This window comes from Pyrgilauda ruficollis, unplaced genomic scaffold (genome assembly GCF_017590135.1).
Source record: "Pyrgilauda ruficollis isolate IOZ18807 unplaced genomic scaffold, ASM1759013v1 scaffold57, whole genome shotgun sequence".
Lineage (NCBI taxonomy): Eukaryota > Metazoa > Chordata > Aves > Passeriformes > Passeridae > Pyrgilauda > Pyrgilauda ruficollis.
The window spans coordinates 3,831,874-3,832,137 of NW_024527377.1; positions in this window are offsets into that span (position 1 = coordinate 3,831,874).

Below are 264 nucleotides of genomic sequence, written 5' to 3' on the forward strand. Positions count from 1 at the left end.
CCGGCAGCGCCCGCCCCGCGCCGCGCCCCGCGCCGGGACGGGCCCGCCGGCGGGGACGGGAGTTGGCAGAACGCGTGTGGAGGCGAAAAGAAACGCCCCGTGCCGGGCTCGGGAGCCCCCGGGAGCTGGGGCAGCGTCCCGCTAACGAGGCCAGCGGGCTGCGCCGTCCCGGCTGTGCGTCCATATGGAAACGACCAGAGACAGACGAGGCTGACAAACTTAAGGCACCTCGGCATGAGTTGTGTTGCAGTCTTGGTTTCCAGT